We start from the raw sequence: 22,640 nt of genomic DNA on the forward strand, positions 1-22,640 counted from the left end.
GGAAAAATTGGGTGTTTCCCATGGCGCTATGTTTGACTGAACCAGGGTATCGATGTTAGAGAGATCTATACCGACTTTCTCGACGAGGTCGTGGAGTCTCGTGGCAAAGGGCCTAATGCCTCCATTGCCGTTGGGATGGCTCGGGTATCGAGCCACCTTAGCGGCATAGGTCAGGGTTAATTGGCCGCGTCTGAGTCGGAGGGGAGGTACTCCTGACTCCACCTCAAGACGCTCGATCCGAGTGCACTTCAGGGCTCCAAGACACACACGTAAACAGGCATTCTGCACAGCATCCAATCCTTTCAAACTTGTTTTCGATGCCGAATCATACACGATTGACCCATAATCTACTTTAGACCTAACCAGGGCTTTATATATCATTAGCAAAGACTTCCTATCAGCTCCCCATTTATTACCAGCAATGCACTTTAATAAATTTAGTGCTTTTTGACATTTATTCTTTAACTGACCAATGTGGTCTTTCCAATTAAGTCTACAATCAAAGAGTAGACCAAGAAATCTAGCAGAATTTTGAATGGGTATTGGGTGGTTATCTAAAGTTAGTCTGATATTTGGTATCTTTCTATGTGAAAAAATTACCCCAATACTCTTTCTTATGGAAAACTTAAAACCCCACTGGAGGCCCCAGTTATGAATCATATCCAATGCGAGTTGGATACGATTTGCCGAGAACTCTGCATTGTTGCTGGAATGCCACAATGCACAATCATCGGCGTACAGTGAGTATTTAAGATTTCGAGGGGGAGCTGGTAGGATGTCATTAATCATACATAGAAATAATGTTGGCGACAAGACACTTCCTTGTGGGACCCCGTTTGCCTGGACAAAAATGTCCGAAAAAGTGACATTGTCAGAAAACAATTTGACAGAAAACGTTCTGTCAGATATGAAATTTTGAATAAAACAAGGCAAGTTTCCACGTAATCCGAAAGCATAAAGTTTTCTGAGTAGGCCATATCGCCATGTCATGTCGTAGGCTTTTTCTATATCTAAAAATACTGAAATCAAAAAATCTTTTTTGGCAATTGCCTCTTGAATATGACTGTCCAGCTTTACTAGTTGATCGAGAGTTTGGCGTCCCTTTCGGAAACCGCACTGCTCGTCAACTAGTAAATTACTGCTATTTAAAAAATGCAATAGCCTACTGTTAACAATTCGTTCCATGACCTTGCATAAGCAACTTGTCAACGCAATTGGTCGGTAGGAGATGGCAGTTCTGGGATTACCCCCTCCTTTCAATACAGGAATGATGTGGGCGAAGTGCCATGAGTTTGGAAAAGTGTGGCTTTTCCAAATTTCATTGTACACTTCTAGCAACTTAATCATGTCATCATGATTAAGGTGCTTCATCATCTCATATCGAATCTCATCGGGGCCCGGGGATGTTCCTCTACAGGCTTCTAGGGCTCGGACAAGCTCATTCATTGTTAGGTCTTTATTATAATCAAAGTCATCTCCTGTGGCAAAGTGAATAGGCTGCAGCTCAGCGGCTTCCTTGGTGGGCAGGAAAGCAGGATGGTAGTTTGCTGAGCTGCTTGTATAAGAGAACTGCCTGGCGAGTACATTAGCAATGTCTTTTGGTGAATCGAAATTTGTTCCCTCGTGGATGATGTTTTTAATTTTGCAGGATGTTTTGTTTTTATTAATTTTTTTGACAGTGGACCATATCTCTGATATTTTTGTATTACTATTGATTGTAGAGACAAAGCTACGCCAGGAGTCTCTTTTAGCTTGTCTAATTACTCTACGAGCCCTAGCTCTTGCTAGTTTGTAGTTGCAAAAGTTCTCATTATTGATGTTATTTTTGAAAAGCCTGTAGGCCTTATTGCGTCGGCACAGCGCCCTGCGGCAATCTGGTGTCCACCATGGAACTCTATGCTTAACGCTATCTGTCGAAGTTTTAGGAATGGATAGCAAAGCTGCTTCTAAAATCGAATTCTGAATATTATTTACTTTATCATCAATGGTTTCTCCAACAAGTTCGAGCTTGACGCTCCTTGTGAAGGCGACCCAGTCTGCTCTTTTTATGTTAAATTTAGGCGCTGAAGGCGTTCTTGCTGTGTCGCATGAATATTTAATCAAAATAGGAAGATGATCGCTTCCCAACGAGTCGTCAATGGTGTGCCACAGGCACTTGGCTGCTACTGATGATGAGACCAGTGATATGTCTATAAAGCTCAAATTCCCGGTATTATCGTCTACCCGCGTTGGGCTACCATCGTTCAGAAGGACTAAATCAGAGTCGTTAATCAGCTTAACTACTTGCTCACCTCTACCATCCGCCCGCAGGGAACCCCATAATGTATGATGAGCATTAAAATCACCTAGAATTACTTTATTTTGTGGCAGACTATCCTGAAGAGCAAAGAGCTCATCATAAATTACCACTTTATCAGGGGGACAATAAACCGAACATGTAGCCAGATACGTGTTATTGATTTTTACTTTGCATGCGACAACCTCCAAAGTAGAATCAATAATCACTTCTGTAAAAGGGAGGCTTTGGTGGATGTACATGGCGACTCCGCCTCCAACCCTACCCTCACGATCCTTCCGACACAAATGGTAGTTTCTGAGTGATACGACCTCGTCGCAGACGAGGTTGTTTAAGTGTGTTTCTTGTAAGACTATAATATCGGGAGCATAGGACGAGGCTAATAATCTGAGGTCGTTTACTTTAGATCTAATACTTCGACAGTTCCATTGTATAATGGTTAACGCGATGATTACGTTTTATGGGGTTTGGAAGTGCCTTGTCCGCCAGTTTTAATTTTCTTTTTCTGGGAGGGAGGTTCGTCCTCCTCTCCCTCGCTACCCAGGGGCCTCCCATGGGTATTTTTGGAGACAGTAGCCTCCATGTCCTGCGTCTCGCTGCCAGGGAGACGCCCGGTGGAGGATGATCTGCTTCGAGAAGCAGACCAAACACCAGACGAAGTCCTAGCAGGAGCCGCCTGGACGAGAAGGTGCGATCCAGACTGTGTTTTGGTATCATCCTCCTTATGATGCTGCTGCTTTTGCTGGGTTGATTCAGCAATTTGTTGAATTGTATCTTTCAATTCTTTGATTTGACTCATTAATTCCTTGACCGTTTCCTTTAATTCAGCAATTTCTTTATCCTTAGCTGCAAGTTCCCGACTGATGCCGTTTGCACTGGAAGTGTTGTTAGTTGCTGCTGAAGCGTAGGAAGTATTGGGTTTGCTGGTCAAACCTTCAACTTTCCTCTTGGCTTCACGGTAACTAACATCATGTCCTCTCATGTATGCTAATATTTCAGTCTCCTTCTTCAAGCTGCTGCACTCGGCAGAGCCAGATTGATGGGGACCTCCACAGTTAGCACACTTGAGCGTTTTCTCAGTACATACAGCAGTGTCATGTTCTCCAGCACATTTACCACAAGTAAATTTACTAGTATCTTTGTCATTGCATCGTAATGAGGTGTGTCCAAATTTTTGGCATCTATTACAGCGCATAGGTTTTTGAATGTAAGGTCGCACTTGGACACGTTCATATCCAACCGTGACATACTCAGGAATTTTACTTGAAGCAAAAGTCAAAAAGCACAATCCGGTTTTTGTTCGCACATTCCCGTCTTTCTTGGTCATGCAGTTCACGTCCACTACGCTTTGGTCCTTCATATTTTCCAGAATTTCACTCTCCTCCATTGTTCTCAAATCCCTGCTAAAGATTACTCCCTTGCAGGTATTGGGGCCAATGGGGATAGTTACGTTGACCTTCAAATCATGAATCTGCGTTAGTTTAAGCAAGTCCTTAATCTGGGAGTTGAATTGCACTTTTACAAGGAGGCTACCATCTCGCAATTTCTTGACAAAATCAAAGTCGCCGTCCACTTGACCATCAAGGACCTTCTTGATGATGAAGGGGCTCACATTCAAAAGCGATTGATTTTCATTCACGCATTTGACAGTCAGATACCTTGCATTCTGTGGAGGGATGGAAAAGAATCGTCGTTCACGTTTGTCAGCAGTAGGGGTTCCGTTGTTCAAGGTCGTATTGGTCGTAGGCGAGTCATGGGTCGTCCCCCCTCCTTGAGGAGGAGGAGGGTTGTTAGCCGCGGGATCAATCATGCTGGGTATCGGACCGAGTCCGACCCCTGGGCCCGTGCCCGTTGTCCTGAAGGGACCAGTTAACCCTTAACTATCGTTGAACAACCCAACAGCAATAGCTAAGAGAAGAGTGTGGCAGTTTCCGTCCTCTACCCCCCAGTGGAAGCCTGGTTGCGTTCTCCAGTACCACAGAGGGATCGAGTTATGTGGAAGACACCTCCTTACCGCCGAACTTGCCTAGTGCGAAGGGCGGTAATTCGATGCCCACCCCCCAAGCGAATACGGGAGCCCACAAGGGTACTCCGGTAGGCTCAGGGAAGTCACATGAAGAGAGGAAGAGAATTCAGAATAAAGAGAAAGTGCGCCCAAAGGACGCCCCAGACTACTGGGCCTCCCTACCCAGGGGTCAAAGCCCGTAAGGGCTGCCCTGGTGTAGAAGAGAGCTGCGGGTCTGAGGTGGGGTGCTGACTACGCCTACTGTAGTCTCGTGTGACCTGCAAAATCAATGCACTGAAGGTGCAGGCAAAGCACAAAATGCTGAAAAAATCAGATTTACTCTAAGTAAATTACGTTATAAACTCAGAAGCAATAGCGCCGAGCGAGACGAGAGGCCCCGGACACCAGGGTAGCTCCTGTGGCACAAGGCTTGGGTCTATTGCTGCTGCGTCTGAAAAGAGAGAGGTCCGAGCTGGTCAAAGTCTCGTACACGAGTTTTGTGAAACCATCGATTTTTTTTTTTTTTTTTTTTTTTTTGTTGGATTTCTTGGCTATCAACCAGCGGCATGTGGCCAAGGTTATTAAGCCAATGGATCCTATTTATTCTATCAATCTATATAAGGTCATAAAGTTTTGTCTCTCTTAGAAAAGCAATTACTTTAGTTATTATTTTTTCATCGTCTGACAAGGTATTTTCTATTGTAAATTCTTTATTTTTTATTCTGAAATAATTTTGGATTGGTTGTCTTTTATTTGAGTATTTTTGGCATTCTATTAATAGGTGCTTGATGGTAAGGCTGGTATTGCAGTCAAGGCATTGTGGAGGGAAGGTCTTCTCAATGTAGGGAGTAAGGTGTGTCAGTCTTGTGGCATTGACCCTAAGGCGGGCCAACACCACCTCCTCTCTTCTATCTCTTCTGTGGGATGTGTCCCACGGCTCTATTATTGGCTTGATTTTCTTGGTGAGTTGGAGGTTGGTCCACTCACTTTGCCACAGGAGATGTATTTTTGCTTTTATAAGAGACACAAAACACCTGAGATCTGTACGAATTATGGTAATGTCCAAATCGTCAGTTGACCCGGCTAATTTGTCAGCCTGTTCATTGCCATGGATGCCAGAGTGGCCTGGTACCCATATTAGCTTGATTGATTTATTGGCACCGTGTAACTTACGAATGATATTACCCAGCAATTCATTTTTAGTGGTTTCTAAGGATTTAATAGCTTTAAGTGAACTTAATGAATCGGAAAAAATGACTATTCTATCGTGGGTCGTCGATAGAGCAAAATCAATAGCTTTGTCAATGGCAAAAAGTTCAGCAAGAAAGATCGATGTATGATTCGGCAGTCTAAACTTTAGTTCACATTCAGTCGACCATACACCCGCACCCACACCCTCATTTGTCTTGGAGCCGTCGGTATATATATGAAAAAAAGATAAATGCTTAATAAGGATCTCTCTAAACCGCTGGCGTACCTCACCCTCCGGCGCCATGGCCTTAGCTGATGGAAGCCAAGCTTCCATGATGGAAAAATTGGGTGTTTCCCATGGCGCTATGTTTGACTGAACCAGGGTATCAATAGTAGAGAGATCTATACCGACTTTCTCGACGAGGTCGTGGAGTCTCGTGGCAAAGGGCCTAATGCCTCCATTGCCATTGGGATGGCTCGGGTATCGAGCCACCTTAGCGGCATAGGTCAGGGCTAATTGGCCGCGTCTGAGTCGGAGGGGAGGTACTCCCGACTCCACCTCAAGACGCTCGATCCGAGTGCACTTCAGGGCTCCAAGACACACACGTAAACAGGCATTCTGCACAGCATCCAATCCTTTCAAATTTGTTTTCGATGCCGAATCATACACGATTGACCCATAATCTAATTTAGACCTAACCAGGGCTTTATATATCATTAGCAAAGACTTCCTATCAGCTCCCCATTTATTACCAGCAATGCACTTTAATAAATTTAGTGCTTTTTGACATTTATTCTTTAACTGACCAATGTGGTCTTTCCAATTAAGTCTACAATCAAAGAGTAGACCAAGAAATCTAGCAGAATTTTGAATGGGTATTGGGTGGTTATCTAAAGTTAGTCTGATATTTGGTATCTTTCTATGTGAAAAAATTACCCCAATACTCTTTCTAATGGAAAACTTAAAACCCCACTGGAGGCCCCAGTTATGAATCATATCCAATGCGAGTTGGATACGATTTGCCGAGAACTCTGCATTGTTGCTGGAATGCCACAATGCACAATCATCGGCGTACAGTGAGTATTTAAGATTTCGAGGGGGAGCTGGTAGGATGTCATTAATCATACATAGAAATAATGTTGGCGACAAGACACTTCCTTGTGGGACCCCGTTTGCCTGGACAAAAATGTCCGAAAAAGTGACATTGTCGGCAAAAAGTTTGACAGAGAACGTTCTGTCAGATATGAAATTTTGAATAAAACAAGGCAAGTTTCCACGTAATCCGAAAGCATAAAGTTTTCTGAGTAGGCCATATCGCCATGTCATGTCGTAGGCTTTTTCTATATCTAAAAATACTGAAATCAAAAAATCTTTTTTGGCAATTGCCTCTTGAATATGACTTTCCAGCTTTACTAGTTGATCGAGAGTTTGGCGTCCCTTTCGGAAGCCGCACTGCTCGTCAACTAGTAAATTACTGCTATTTAAAAAATGCAATAGCCTACTGTTAACAATTCTTTCCATGACCTTGCATAAGCAACTTGTCAACGCAATTGGTCGGTAGGAGATGGCAGTTCTGGGATTACCCCCTCCTTTCAATACAGGAATGATGTGGGCAAAGTGCCATGAGTTTGGAAAAGTGTGGCTTTTCCAAATTTCATTGTACACTTCTAGCAACTTAATCATGTCATCATGATTAAGATGCTTCATCATCTCATATCGAATCTCATCGGGGCCCGGGGATGTTCCTCTACAGGCTTCTAGGGCTCGGACAAGCTCATTCATAGTTAGGTCTTTATTATAATCAAAGTCATCTCCTGTGGCAAAGTGAATAGGTTGCAGCTCAGCGGCTTCCTTGGTGGGCAGGAAAGCAGGATGGTAGTTTGCCGAGCTGCTTGTATAAGAGAACTGCCTGGCGAGTACATTAGCAATGTCTTTTGGTGAATCGAAATTTGTTCCCTCGTGGATGATGTTTTTAATTTTGCAGGATGTTTTGTTTTTATTAATTTTTTTGACAGTGGACCAAACCTCTGATATTTTTGTATTACTATTTATTGTAGAGACAAAGCTACGCCAGGAGTCTCTTTTAGCTTGTCTAATTACTCTACGAGCCCTAGCTCTTGCTTGTTTGTAATTGCAAAAGTTCTCATTAGTGATGTTATTTTGGAAAAGCCTGTAGGCCTTATTGCGTCGGCACAGCGCCCTGCGGCAATCTGGTGTCCACCATGGAACTCTATGCTTAACGCTATCTGTCGAAGTTTTAGGAATGGATAGCAAGGCTGCTTCTAAAATCGAATTCTGAATATTATTTACTTTATCATCAATGGTTTCTCCAACAAGTTCGAGCTTGACGCTCCTTGTGAAGGCGACCCAGTCTGCTCTTTTTACGTTAAATTTAGGCGCTGAAGGCGTTCTTGCTGTGTCGCATGAATATTTAATCAAAATAGGAAGATGATCGCTTCCCAACGAGTCGTCAATGGTGTGCCACAGGCACTTGGCTGCTACTGATGATGAGACCAGTGATATGTCTATAAAGCTCACCATCGATCTTTCTTTCTTTCTTTGTTGGATTTCTTGGCTATCAACCAGCGGCATATGGCCAAGGTTATTAAGCCAATGGATCCTATTTATTCTATCAATCTATATAAGGTCATAAAGTTTTGTCTCTCTTAGAAAAGTGATTACTTTACTTATTATTTTTTCTTCGTCTGATAGTATGTTTATTAGTGTAAATTCTTTATTTTTTATTCTCATATAGTTCTTAAGTGGTTGTCTGTTGTTTGCAAACTTTGGGCATACTATTATTAGGTGGTTTATTGTCATGTTGGTGTGACAGATTTGGCATTGCGGAGGGTAATTTTTTTCAATGTAGGGAGTGAGGTGGGTAATTCTTGAGGCGTTGACCCTAAGGCGGGCCAACACCACCTCCTCCCTTCTTTCTTTTCTGTGGGCTGTGGTCCACAGTTCTATATTTGGTTTTATTTTATTTGTGAGTTGGAGGTTGGTCCACTCACTTTGCCACAGGAGATGTATTTTTGCTTTTATAAGAGACACAAAACACCTGAGATCTGTACGAACTATGGTAGTGTCCAGATCGCCAGTTGACCCGGCTAGTTTGTCAGCCTGTTCATTACCATGGATACCAGAGTGACCTGGTACCCATATCAGTTTGATTGATTTGTTGGCACCGTGTAACTTACGAATGATATTACCCAGCAGTTCATTTTTAGTGGTTTCTAAGGATTTAATAGCTTTAAGTGAACTTAATGAATCTGAAAAAATGACTATTCTATCGTGGGTCGTCGATAGTGCAAAATCTATGGCTTTATCAATGGCAAATAGTTCAGCAAGAAAAATCGATGTATGATTCGGCAATCTAAACTTTAGGTCACATTCAGTCGACCATACACCCGCACCTACACACTCATCTGTCTTGGAGCCGTCGGTATATATATGAAAAAAGGATAGATGTTTAATAAGGATCTCTCTGAACCTCTGGCGTACCTCACCCTCCGGCGCCATGGCCTTGGCTGATGGAAGCCAGGCTTCCATGATAGAAAAATTGGGGGTTTCCCATGGCGCTATATTTGACTGAACCAGGGTATCGATGGTAGAGAGATCTATACCGACTTTCTCGACGAGGTCGTGGAGTCTCGTGGCAAAGGGCCTAATGCCTCCATTGCCATTAGGGTGGCTCGGGTCTCGAGCCACCTTTGCGGCATAGGTCAGTGCTAACTGGCCGCGTCTGAGTCGGAGGGGAGGTACTCCTGACTCCACCTCAAGACGCTCGATCCGAGTACATTTTAGGGCTCCAAGACACACACGCAAACAAGCATTCTGAACAGCATCCAAACCTTTCAAACTTGTTTTCGATGCCGAGCCATACACGATTGACCCATAATCTACTTTAGACCTAATCAGGGCTTTATATACCATTAGCAAAGACTGTCTATCAGCTCCCCATTTATTACCAGAAATGCACTTTAATAAATTTAGTGCTCTTTGACATTTATTTTTTAACTGACCAATGTGGTCTTTCCAATTGAGTCTACTATCAAAAAGTAGCCCAAGAAATCTTGCAGAATTTTGAATAGGTATTGGGTGGTTGTCTAGAGTTAGCCTGATGTTCGGCTTCCTCCTATGTGAAAAAATTACCCCAATACTCTTTCTAATGGAAAACTTAAAACCCCACTGGAGGCCCCAGTTATGAATCATATCCAGTGCCAATTGGATGCGATTTGCTGAGAATTCTGCATTATTGCTGGAATGCCATAATGCACAATCATCAGCGTACAGTGAGTATTTAAGATTCCGAGGAGGAGCTGGTAAGATGTCATTGATCATACATAGAAATAGAGTTGGTGACAAGACACTTCCTTGTGGGACCCCGTTTGCCTGGACAAAAATGTCCGAAAAAGTGACATTGTCAGAAAACAATTTGACAGAAAACGTTCTGTCAGAAATGAAATTTTGTATAAAACAAGGCAAGTTTCCACGTAATCCGAAAGCATAAAGTTTTCTGAGTAGGCCATATCGCCATGTCATGTCGTAGGCTTTTTCTATATCTAAAAATACTGAAATCAAAAAATCTTTTTTGGCAATTGCCTCTTGAATATGACTGTCCAGCTTTACTAGTTGATCGAGAGTTTGGCGTCCCTTTCGGAAGCCGCACTGCTCGTCAACTAGCAAATTACTGGAATTTAGAAAATGCAATAGCCTACTGTTAACAATTCGTTCCATGACCTTGCATAAGCAACTTGTCAACGCAATTGGGCGGTAGATGGCAAATCTGGGATTACCCCCTCCTTTCAATATGGGAATGATGTGGGCGAAGTGCCATGAGTTTGGAAAAGTGTGGCTTTTCCAAATTTCATTGTAAACTTCTAGCAACTTAATCATGTCATCATGATTAAGATGCTTTATCATCTCATATCGAATCTCATCGGGGCCTGGGGATGTTCCTCTACAGGCTTCTAGGGCTCGGACAAGCTCATCTATTGTTAGATCTTTATTGTAATCAAAATCATCTCCTGTGGCAAAGTGAATTGGTTGCAGCTCAGCCGCTTCCTTGATGGGCAGGAATGCGTGATGGTAGTTTGCCGAGCTGCTTGTATGAGAGAACTGCCTGGCGAGTGCATTAGCAATGTCTCTAGGTGAATCGATGTTATTTCCCTCTTCAATGATGTTATTGATTTTGAAAGATGTTTTTTTCTTATTGATTTTATTGATTGTGGACCAAACCTCTGATATTTTGGTATTGCTATTTATTGTAGAGACAAAGCTCCGCCAGGAGTCTCTTTTTGCTTGTCTTATTACTCTACGAGCCCTAGCTCTTGCTTGTTTGTAGTTGCAAAAGTTCTCATTTGTGATGTTTTTTTGGAAAAGCCTGTAGGCCTTATTGCGTCGGCACAGCGCCCTGCGGCAATCTGGTGTCCACCATGGAACTCTATGCTTAACGCTATCTGTCGAAGTTTTAGGAATGGATAGCAAAGCTGCTTCTATAATCGAATTCTGAATATTGCTTACTTTATCATCAATGGTTTCTCCAACAAGTTCGAGCTTGACGCTCCTTGTGAAGGCGACCCAGTCTGCTTTTTTTACGTTAAATTTTGGCGCTGAAGGCGTTCTCACTGTGTCGCATGAATATTTAATCAAGATAGGAAGATGATCGCTTCCCAACGAGTCGTCAATGGTGTGCCACAGGCACTTGGCTGCTACTGATGATGAGACCAGTGATATGTCTATAAAGCTCAAATTCCCGGTATTATCGTCCACCCGCGTGGGACTACCATCATTCAGAAGGACTAGATCAGACTCGTTAATCAACTTAACTACTTGCTCACCTCTACCATCCACCCGTAGGGAACCCCATAACGTATGATGAGCATTAAAATCACCTAAAATTACTTTATTTTGTGGCAGACGTTCCTGAAGAGCAAAAAGCTCATCATAGATTATCACTTTATCAGGCGGACAGTAAACTGAACATATAGCCAGATACGTGCCATTAATTTTTACTTTGCATGCGACAAACTCCAAAGTAGAATCAATAGTCACTTCTGTAAAAGGGAGGCTTTGGTGGATGTACATGGCGACTCCGCCTCCACCCCTACCCTCACGATCCTTCCGACATAAATGGTAGTTCCTGAGCGATACGACCTCGTCCGAGACGAGGTTTGTCAAATGAGTTTCTTGGAGAACGATAATATCGGGAGCATAGGACGAGGCTAATAATTTAAGGTCATTTACTTTAGATCTAATACTTCGACAGTTCCATTGTATAATGGTTGACGCGATGATTACGTTTTATGGGGTTTGGAAGTGCCTTGTCCACCAGTTTTTATTTTCTTTTTATGGGAGGGAGGCGCCTCCTCTCCCTCGCTTCCCGGGGACCTCTCACGGGATGGTTTGGAGACAGAAGCCTCCATGTCCTGCACCTCCTGGCGAGGGAGACGACTGACAGACTGCGACCTGCTTCTCTCTCGAGAAACCGATCGCGAGCCAGACGAAGTCCTCACAGGAGTAGCCCGGACGGGAAGGTGCGCTCCGGACTGTGATTCGGTATCTTCCTCCTTATGATGTTTTGGCTGGGTTGATGCAGCCATTTGGTCGACCAATTTTGTCAGTTGATATACTTTAATGTTTAGTTCTTTAACGGTTTGTTTAAGTTCAGCAATTTCCTTATCCTTGGCTGCAAGCTGCTGACTGACATCACTTGCACTAGGGGTGTTGCTAGTTACTGCTGCAGCATAGGAAGTATCAGGTTTGTGTGTCAAACTTTCCACTTTCCTCTTAGCTTCAGTATAACTAACTTCATGCTTTCTCATATATGCCAATGTTTCAGTCTCCTTCTTCAGGATGCTGCACTCGGCAGATCCTGAATGATGGGGACCTTCACAGTTAGCACATTTGGAAATTTTGTTAGTACATGTGATGGTGTCATGGGCCTCAGCACATTTACGGCAAGTGAATTTAGAAGAATCTTTGTCAATACATCTTAATGAGGTGTGTCCGAATTTTTGGCATCTATTACAATGCATTGGCTTTTGGACATAAGGTCTTACTTGAACACGTTCATAACCGACATTGACATATTCTGGGATTTTATTCAAAGCAAAGGTCAAAAAACACAGTCCAGTTTTCGTTCGTACATTCCCGTCCTTCTTGGTCATACAATGAACGTCCACTACGTCTTGGTCCTTCATGCTCTCAAGAATTTCACTTTCTTCCATCGTCCTCAAATCCCTGTGAAAGATTACTCCCTTACAGGTATTTGGGCCAATAGGAATAGTTACTTTAACTCGAAGATCATGAATTTGCGTCAGCTTAAGTAAATCCTTAATCTGGGAGTTGTATTGTACTTTTACAAGGAGGCTTCCATCTCGCATTTTTTTGACAAAATCAAAATCGCCGTCCACTTGACCATCAAGGACCTTTTTGATGATAAAGGGGTTTACGTTCATAAGCGACTGATTTTCGTTCACGCATTTTACATTCGCGAACCTTGCATTCTGGGTGGGGATTTTGAAAATTGGTCGTCTCGTCTTGTCATTAGTGGGGGTACCATTGTTCGTTGTCAGAGAGTGGTCATGAGTCGCCCCCCCTCCTTGAGGAGGAGAAGGGGTAGCCGGGGAGTCATTCATTCTGGGTATCGGACCAGGTCCGACCCCTCTGCTCAAAGTCGTAGTCCTGAAGGGACAAAAAACCTCTTAACTGTTGTTATCAACCTAACTGCAATAGCTAAGAGAGTAGATCAGTATTTCGTCCTCTACCCCCTCAGTGGAAGCCTGGTTGCGTTCTCCAGTACCACAGAGGGATCGAGTTATGTGTGGGACACTTCCTTACCGCCGAACTTGCCTAGGCGAAGGACGGTAATTCAATGCCCACCCCCCAAGCGAATACGGGAGTTCCGAGGAACTCCGGTAGGCTCAGGAAGGTCACATTATAAAGGAAAAGATTTCAGGACCAAAGAAAAAGTGCGCCCAAATGACGCCCCAGACTACTGGGCCTCCCTACCCAGGGGTCAAAGCCACAAGGGCTACCCTGGTGTAGAAGAGAGCTGCGGGTCTGGGGTGGGGTGCTGACTACTACTACTGTAGCCTCGTGTCACCTGCAAATACAAAGCACTGAAGGTGCTGGCAAAGCACAATGATGGTTCTGTAATTACAGGATTTTACTTTATTTCAATTTACGTTAAGAAAAACTCAGGAACAACAATGTCAAGCGAGACAAGAGGCCCCGGGCTCCAGGGTAGCTCAGGTGGCACAAGACTTATTAGTTTGTTGCTACTGCGTTAGACAGGGTGTTTACTCTACAAGAGTTCGAACACGAGTGACCATCGATTTTTTTTTTTTTTTTTTTTTTTTTTTTTGTTGGATTTCTTGGCTATCAACCAGCGGCATGTGGCCAAGGTTATTAAGCCAATGGATCCTATTTATTCTATCAATCTATATAAGGTCATAAAGTTTTGTCTCTCTTAGAAAAGCAATTACTTTAGTTATTATTTTTTCATCGTCTGACAAGGTATTTTCTATTGTAAATTCTTTATTTTTTATTCTGAAATAATTTTGGATTGGTTGTCTTTTATTTGAGTATTTTTGGCATTCTATTAATAGGTGCTTGATGGTAAGGCTGGTATTGCAGTCAAGGCATTGTGGAGGGAAGGTCTTCTCAATGTAGGGAGTAAGGTGTGTCAGTCTTGTGGCATTGACCCTAAGGCGGGCCAACACCACCTCCTCTCTTCTATCTCTTCTGTGGGATGTGTCCCACGGCTCTATTATTGGCTTGATTTTCTTGGTGAGTTGGAGGTTGGTCCACTCACTTTGCCACAGGAGATGTATTTTTGCTTTTATAAGAGACACAAAACACCTGAGATCTGTACGAATTATGGTAATGTCCAAATCGTCAGTTGACCCGGCTAATTTGTCAGCCTGTTCATTGCCATGGATGCCAGAGTGGCCTGGTACCCATATTAGCTTGATTGATTTATTGGCACCGTGTAACTTACGAATGATATTACCCAGCAATTCATTTTTAGTGGTTTCTAAGGATTTAATAGCTTTAAGTGAACTTAATGAATCGGAAAAAATGACTATTCTATCGTGGGTCGTCGATAGAGCAAAATCAATAGCTTTGTCAATGGCAAAAAGTTCAGCAAGAAAGATCGATGTATGATTCGGCAGTCTAAACTTTAGTTCACATTCAGTCGACCATACACCCGCACCCACACCCTCATTTGTCTTGGAGCCGTCGGTATATATATGAAAAAAGGATAAATGCTTAATAAGGATCTCTCTAAACCGCTGGCGTACCTCACCCTCCGGCGCCATGGCCTTAGCTGATGGAAGCCAAGCTTCCATGATGGAAAAATTGGGTGTTTCCCATGGCGCTATGTTTGACTGAACCAGGGTATCAATAGTAGAGAGATCTATACCGACTTTCTCGACGAGGTCGTGGAGTCTCGTGGCAAAGGGCCTAATGCCTCCATTGCCATTGGGATGGCTCGGGTATCGAGCCACCTTAGCGGCATAGGTCAGGGCTAATTGGCCGCGTCTGAGTCGGAGGGGAGGTACTCCCGACTCCACCTCAAGACGCTCGATCCGAGTGCACTTCAGGGCTCCAAGACACACACGTAAACAGGCATTCTGCACAGCATCCAATCCTTTCAAACTTGTTTTCGATGCCGAATCATACACGATTGACCCATAATCTAATTTAGACCTAACCAGGGCTTTATATATCATTAGCAAAGACTTCCTATCAGCTCCCCATTTATTACCAGCAATGCACTTTAATAAATTTAGTGCTTTTTGACATTTATTCTTTAACTGACCAATGTGGTCTTTCCAATTAAGTCTACAATCAAAGAGTAGACCAAGCAATCTAGCAGAATTTTGAATGGGTATTGGGTGGTTATCTAAAGTTAGTCTGATATTTGGTATCTTTCTATGTGAAAAAATTACCCCAATACTCTTTCTAATGGAAAACTTAAAACCCCACTGGAGGCCCCAGTTATGAATCATATCCAATGCGAGTTGGATACGATTTGCCGAGAACTCTGCATTGTTGCTGGAATGCCACAATGCACAATCATCGGCGTACAGTGAGTATTTAAGATTTCGAGGGGGAGCTGGTAGGATGTCATTAATCATACATAGAAATAATGTTGGCGACAAGACACTTCTTTGTGGGACCCCGTTTGCCTGGACAAAAATGTCCGAAAAAGTGACATTGTCGGCAAAAAGTTTGACAGAGAACATTCTGTCAGATATGAAATTTTGAATAAAACAAGGCAAGTTTCCACGTAATCCGAAAGCATAAAGTTTTCTGAGTAGGCCATATCGCCATGTCATGTCGTAGGCTTTTTCTATATCTAAAAATACTGAAATCAAAAAATTTTTTTTGGCAATTGCCTCTTGAATATGACTTTCCAGCTTTACTAGTTGATCGAGAGTTTGGCGTCCCTTTCGGAAGCCGCACTGCTCGTCAACTAGTAAATTACTGCTATTTAAAAAATGCAATAGCCTACTGTTAACAATTCTTTCCATGACCTTGCATAAGCAACTTGTCAACGCAATTGGTCGGTAGGAGATGGCAGTTCTGGGATTACCCCCTCCTTTCAATACAGGAATGATGTGGGCAAAGTGCCATGAGTTTGGAAAAGTGTGGCTTTTCCAAATTTCATTGTACACTTCTAGCAACTTAATCATGTCATCATGATTAAGATGCTTCATCATCTCATATCGAATCTCATCGGGGCCCGGGGATGTTCCTCTACAGGCTTCTAGGGCTCGGACAAGCTCATTCATAGTTAGGTCTTTATTATAATCAAAGTCATCTCCTGTGGCAAAGTGAATAGGTTGCAGCTCAGCGGCTTCCTTGGTGGGCAGGAAAGCAGGATGGTAGTTTGCCGAGCTGCTTGTATAAGAGAACTGCCTGGCGAGTACATTAGCAATGTCTTTTGGTGAATCGAAATTTGTTCCCTCGTGGATGATGTTTTTAATTTTGCAGGATGTTTTGTTTTTATTAATTTTTTTGACAGTGGACCAAACCTCTGATATTTTTGTATTACTATTTATTGTAGAGACAAAGCTACGCCAGGAGTCTCTTTTAGCTTGTCTAATTACTCTACGAGCCCTAGCTCTTGCTTGTTTGTAATTGCAAAAGTTCTCATTAGTGATGTTATTTTGGAAAAGCCTGTAGGCCTTATTGCGTCGGCACAGCGCCCTGCGGCAATCTGGTGTCCACCATGGAACTCTATGCTTAACGCTATCTGTCGAAGTTTTAGGAATGGATAGCAAGGCTGCTTCTAAAATCGAATTCTGAATATTATTTACTTTATCATCAATGGTTTCTCCAACAAGTTCGAGCTTGACGCTCCTTGTGAAGGCGACCCAGTCTGCTCTTTTTACGTTAAATTTAGGCGCTGAAGGCGTTCTTGCTGTGTCGCATGAATATTTAATCAAAATAGGAAGATGATCGCTTCCCAACGAGTCGTCAATGGTGTGCCACAGGCACTTGGCTGCTACTGATGATGAGACCAGTGATAAGTCTATAAAGCTCAAATTCCCGGTATTATCGTCTACCCGTGTTGGGCTACCATCGTTCAGAAGGACTAAATCAGAGTCGTTAATCAGCTTAACTACTTGCTCACCTCTACCATCCGCCCGCAGGGAACCCCATAATGTATGATGAGCATTAAAATCACCTAGAATTACTTTATTTTGTGGCAGACTATCCTGAAGAGCAAAGAGCTCATCATAAATTACCACTTTATCAGGGGGACAATAAACCGAACATGTAGCCAGATACGTGTTATTGATTTTTACTTTGCATGCGACAACCTCCAAAGTAGAATCAATAATCACTTCTGTAAAAGGGAGGCTTTGGTGGATGTACATGGCGACTCCGCCTCCACCCCTACCCTCACGATCCTTCCGACACAAATGGTAGTTTCTGAGTGATACGACCTCGTCGCAGACGAGGTTGTTTAAGTGCGTTTCTTGTAAGACTATAATATCGGGAGCATATGACGAGGCTAATAATCTGAGGTCGTTTACTTTAGATCTAATACTTCGACAGTTCCATTGTATAATGGTTAACGCGATGATTACGTTTTATGGGGTTTGGAAGTGCCTTGTCCGCCAGTTTTAATTTTCTTTTTCTGGGAGGGAGGTTCGTCCTCCTCTCCCTCGCTACCCAGGGGCCTCCCATGGGTATTTTTGGAGACAGTAGCCTCCATGTCCTGCGTCTCGCTGCCAGGGAGACGCCCGGTGGAGGATGATCTGCTTCGAGAAGCAGACCAAACACCAGACGAAGTCCTAGCAGGAGCCGCCTGGACGAGAAGGTGCGATCCAGACTGTGTTTTGGTATCATCCTCCTTATGATGCTGCTGCTTTTGCTGGGTTGATTCAGCAATTTGTTGAATTGTATCTTTCAATTCTTTGATTTGACTCATTAATTCCTTGACCGTTTCCTTTAATTCAGCAATTTCTTTATCCTTAGCTGCAAGTTCCCGACTGATGCCGTTTGCACTGGAAGTGTTGTTAGTTGCTGCTGAAGCGTAGGAAGTATTGGGTTTGCTGGTCAAACCTTCAACTTTCCTCTTGGCTTCACGGTAACTAACATCATGTCCTCTCATGTATGCTAATATTTCAGTCTCCTTCTTCAAGCTGCTGCACTCGGCAGAGCCAGATTGATGGGGACCTCCACAGTTAGCACACTTGAGCGAAGTCTCAGTACATACAGCAGTGTCATGATCTCCAGCACATTTACCACAAGTAAATTTATTGGTATCCTTATCATTGCATCGTAATGAGGTGTGTCCAAATTTTTGGCATCTATTACAGCGCATAGGTTTTTGAATGTAAGGTCGCACTTGGACACGTTCATATCCAACCGTGACATACTCAGGAATTTTACTTGAAGCAAAAGTCAAAAAGCACAATCCGGTTTTTGTTCGCACATTCCCGTCTTTCTTGGTCATGCAGTTCACGTCCACTACGCTTTGGTCCTTCATATTTTCCAGAATTTCACTCTCCTCCATTGTTCTCAAATCCCTGCTAAAGATTACTCCCTTGCAGGTATTGGGGCCAATGGGGATAGTTACGTTGACCTTCAAATCATGAATCTGCGTCAGTTTAAGCAAGTCCTTAATCTGGGAGTTGAATTGCACTTTTACAAGGAGGCTACCATCTCGCAATTTCTTGACAAAATCAAAGTCGCCGTCCACTTGACCATCAAGGACCTTCTTGATGATGAAGGGGCTCACATTCAAAAGCGATTGATTTTCATTCACGCATTTGACAGTCAGATACCTTGCATTCTGTGGAGGGATGGAAAAGAATCGTCGTTCACGTTTGTCAGCAGTAGGGGTTCCGTTGTTCAAGGTCGTATTGGTCGTAGGCGAGTCATGGGTCGTCCCCCCTCCTTGAGGAGGAGGAGGGTTGTTAGCCGCGGGATCAATCATGCTGGGTATCGGACCGAGTCCGACCCCTGGGCCCGTGCCCGTTGTCCTGAAGGGACCAGTTAACCCTTAACTATCGTTGAACAACCTAACAGCAATAGCTAAGAGAAGAGTGTGGCAGTTTCCGTCCTCTACCCCCCCAGTGGAAGCCTGGTTGCGTTCTCCAGTACCACAGAGGGATCGAGTTATGTGGAAGACACCTCCTTACCGCCGAACTTGCCTAGTGCGAAGGGCGGTAATTCGATGCCCACCCCCCAAGCGAATACGGGAGCCCACAAGGGTACTCCGGTAGGCTCAGGGAAGTCACATGAAGAGAGGAAGAGAATTCAGAATAAAGAGAAAAGTGCGCCCAAAGGACGCCCCAGACTACTGGGCCTCCCTACCCAGGGGTCAAAGCCCGTAAGGGCTACCCTGGTGTAGAAGAGAGCTGCGGGTCTGAGGTGGGGTGCTGACTACGCCTACTGTAGTCTCGTGTGACCTGCAAAATCAATGCACTGAAGGTGCAGGCAAAGCACAAAATGCTGAAAAAATCAGATTTACTCTAAGTAAATTACGTTATAAACTCAGAAGCAATAGCGCCGAGCGAGACGAGAGGCCCCGGACACCAGGGTAGCTCCTGTGGCACAAGGCTTGGGTCTATTGCTGCTGCGTCTGAAAAGAGAGAGGTCCGAGCTGGTCAAAGTCTCGACCATCGATTCTTTCTTTCTTTGTTGGATTTCTTGGCTATCAACCAGCGGCATGTGGCCAAGGTTATTAAGCCAATGGATCCTATTTATTCTATCAATCTATATAAGGTCATAAAGTTTTGTCTCCCTTAGAAAAGTGATTACTTTACCGATGATTTTTTCATCGTTGGATAGAAGATTTTTTGTTGTGAAATCTTTATTTTTAATTCTTGAATAATTGGTGAGTGGTTGTCTATTGTTGGAGTAAATTGGGCATATTGTTAGTAGGTGGTCTATGGTGAGGATGGTGGTGCATTGAGGGCACTGTGGAGGAAATGTTTTTTGTATATAGGGAGTGAGGTGTGTAATTTTGGTGGCATTGACCCTGAGACGGGCCAAGACCACCTCCTCCCTTCTTATTTTCCTGTGGGCTGTGTCCCACAGTTCTATTTCAGGTTTGACATTGTTAGTCAGTTGGAGGCTGGTCCACTCACTTTGCCACAGGAGATGTATTTTTGCTTTTATAAGAGACACAAAACACCTGAGATCTGTACGAACTATGGTAGTGTCCAGATCGCCAGTTGACCCGGCTAGTTTGTCAGCCTGTTCATTACCATGGATACCAGAGTGACCTGGTACCCATATTAGTTTGATTGATTTGTTGGCACCGTGTAACTTACGAATGATATTACCCAGCAATTCATTTTTAGTGGTTTCTAAGGATTTAATAGCTTTAAGTGAACTTAACGAATCGGAAAAAATGACGATTCTATCGTGGGTCGTCGATAGTGCAAAATCAATAGCTTTATCAATGGCAAAAAGTTCGGCAAGAAAAATCGATGTATGATTCGGCAGTCTAAACTTTAGTTCACATTCAGTCGACCATACACCCGCACCTACACACTCATCTGTCTTGGAGCCGTCGGTATATATATGAAAAAAAGGGAGATGTTTAATAAGGATCTCTCTGAACCTCTGGCGTACCTCACCCTCCGGCGCCATGGCCTTGGCTGATGGAAGCCAGGCTTCCATGATAGAAAAATTGGGTGTTTCCCATGGCGCTATATTTGACTGAACCAGGGTATCGATGGTAGAGAGATCTATACCGACTTTCTCGACGAGGTCGTGGAGTCTCGTGGCAAAGGGCCTTGTGCCTCCATTGCCATTAGGGTGGCTCGGGTCTCGAGCCACCTTTGCGGCATAGGTCAGTGCTAACTGGCCGCGTCTGAGTCGGAGGGGAGGTACTCCTGACTCCACCTCAAGACGCTCGATCCGAGTACATTTTAGGGCTCCAAGACACACGCAAACAAGCATTCTGCACAGCATCCAATCCTTTCAAACTTGTTTTCGATGCCGAACCATACACGATTGACCCATAGTCTACTTTAGACCTAATCAGGGCTTTATATACCATTAGCAAAGACTGTCTATCAGCTCCCCATTTATTACCAGAAATGCACTTTAATAAATTTAGTGCTTTTTGACATTTATTTTTTAACTGACCAATGTGGTCTTTCCAATTGAGTCTACTATCAAAAAGTAGCCCAAGAAATCTTGCAGAATTTTGAATAGGTATTGGGTGGTTGTCTAGAGTTAGCCTGATGTTCGGCTTCCTCCTATGTGAAAAAATTACCCCAATACTCTTTCTAATGGAAAACTTAAAACCCCACTGGAGGCCCCAGTTATGAATCATATCCAGTGCCAATTGGATGCGATTTGCTGAGAATTCTGCATTATTGCTGGAATGCCATAATGCACAATCATCAGCGTACAGTGAGTATTTAAGATTCCGAGGAGGAGCTTGTAAGATGTCATTTATTATACATAGAAATAGAGTTGGTGACAAGACACTTCCTTGTGGGACCCCGTTTGCCTGGACAAAAATGTCCGAAAAAGTGACATTGTCAGAAAACAATTTGACAGAAAACGTTCTGTCAGAAATGAAATTTTGAATAAAACAAGGCAAGTTTCCACGTAATCCGAAAGCATAAAGTTTTCTGAGTAGGCCATATCGCCATGTCATGTCGTAGGCTTTTTCTATATCTAAAAATACTGAAATCAAAAAATCTTTTTTGGCAATTGCCTCTTGAATATGACTGTCCAGCTTTACTAGCTGATCGAGAGTTTGGCGTCCCTTTCGGAAGCCGCACTGCTCGTCAACTAGTAAATTACTGGAATTTAAAAAGTGCAATAGCCTACTATTAACAATTCGTTCCATGACCTTGCATAAGCAACTTGTCAACGCAATTGGGCGGTAGGAGATGGCAAATCTGGGATTACCCCCTCCTTTCAATATGGGAATGATGTGGGCGAAGTGCCATGAGTTTGGAAAAGTGTGGCTTTTCCAAATTTCATTGTACACTTCTAGCAACTTAATCATGTCGTCATGATTAAGATGCTTCATCATCTCATATCGAATCTCATCGGGGCCTGGGGATGTTCCTCTACAGGCTTCTAGGGCTCGGACAAGCTCATCCATTGTAAGATCTTTATTGTAATCAAAGTCATCTCCTGTGGCAAAGTGAATTGGTTGCAGCTCAGCCGCTTCCTTGATGGGCAGGAATGCGTGATGGTAGTTTGCTGAGCTGCTAGTATGAGAGAACTGCCTGGCGAGTGCATTAGCAATGTCTCTAGGTGAATCGATATTTTTGCCTTCTTCAATTATGTTTTTAATTTTGATGGATGTTTTTTTCTTATTGATTTTATTGATTGTGGACCAAACCTCTGATATTTTTGTATTGCTGTTAATTGTAGAGACAAAGCTTCGCCAGGAGTCTCTTTTTGCTTGTCTAATTACTCTACGAGCCCTAGCTCTTGCTTGTTTGTAATTGCAAAAGTTCTCATTTGTGATGTTATTTTTGAAAAGCCTGTAGGCCTTATTGCGTCGGCACAGCGCCCTGCGGCAATCTGGTGTCCACCATGGAACTCTATGCTTAACGCTATCTGTCGAAGTTTTAGGAATGGATAGCAAAGCTGCTTCTATAATCGAATTCTGAATATTGTTTACTTTATCATCAATG

Source organism: Penaeus chinensis, chromosome 23 (assembly GCF_019202785.1).
Source record: "Penaeus chinensis breed Huanghai No. 1 chromosome 23, ASM1920278v2, whole genome shotgun sequence".
Classification (NCBI taxonomy): domain Eukaryota; kingdom Metazoa; phylum Arthropoda; class Malacostraca; order Decapoda; family Penaeidae; genus Penaeus; species Penaeus chinensis.